This window comes from Pygoscelis adeliae, unplaced genomic scaffold, assembly GCF_000699105.1.
Source record: "Pygoscelis adeliae isolate BGI_AS28 unplaced genomic scaffold, ASM69910v1 Scaffold114, whole genome shotgun sequence".
NCBI classification, from domain to species: Eukaryota; Metazoa; Chordata; class Aves; order Sphenisciformes; family Spheniscidae; genus Pygoscelis; species Pygoscelis adeliae.
The window spans coordinates 5085226-5086167 of NW_008824587.1; the positions used below are offsets into that span (position 1 = coordinate 5085226).

Sequence of the window (942 nt, forward strand, 5' to 3'; positions counted from 1 at the left end):
TGTAACAGCCTGAGCTGGGATGTGCTACCCCGAGGTCTCGCCTTTCAGAATAAAATACAAAAATCCTGACTTCTTTAACCAGAACCCAGTACCTGTCGCCTCCCCAGCGCCAAGCTTCAGCATGGGCATCTCACTGCTTGCCAAGGTCGCCTGCCTGAGCACGGGGCGGCAGCAAGGCCCCTGGGATGGCAGGCTGCCAGCACAAGGGCAGGCAGCTGCAACTAAGAAATAACCAAATCCAAGGGCGTCACAGACCCGGGATGTCCCTTCCCTGCCAGGAGCTGCCTTGCTCCACCTAGTGCCTACAGCCACGGCCGGACCCCTGCCTCGTACTGGGAGCTGCTTGGGGGGTCCTGCACACAAACCCCTCCTGGGAGCCGCACCGGTGGCATCCCTGGGGAGTCAAATTCCTGCTCTGTGGGCTCTCTCCAGGTTGGGAATGGTGCCTGGTGGCTCAGAAATCAGTCACCCAAAGGGAAGCGGGGATGGCAGAGGCGACCGCTGCCAGGCGTTGCCCCACTTGGACATGCCCCCCCCGTGGCATTACAGTGGGTCCTGCCAGGGTCAGCACGAGCCCCTTGGGGTCTCCAGCCCTGCAGCGGGCAACCCCCACTCCTCCAAGCCCACACTGCTGAAACCACGTCCCCTGCTGTCCAGCTCAGAAGGGGAAAAGGGGCTGGAAATCAAGCCCACACTTTTTTGGGGTGAAAAAAATAGAGGAGCATTTGGGAGGGGGGACGGACACAGACTCCCCCGGTAAGCTGCGGGCTGCCTGCCCACCCTGGCGCTGCCTCTCCAGCCTGTTTGCCTTTCACACGGCCGCAGAGAACTGCCTGGTGCTGCGAGAGCCGTGAGAAAAACCGGCAGGAGGACAGGGGGCCTCCGGGCAGGAAATTGGGAGCATGGGAGCAGCTGGGAGAGGCTGGGAGGGCCCGGGCAGGG

The 942-nt window shown here is 62.3% G+C and overlaps 1 protein-coding gene across 1 annotated transcript in view; it reads right to left on the bottom strand.

Annotated features, from left to right (window-relative positions):
• SH2D3C (SH2 domain containing 3C) overlaps positions 1–942 on the bottom strand; it is a 34292-nt gene that overhangs the window by 29672 nt on the left and 3678 nt on the right. The window lies entirely within an intron of this gene.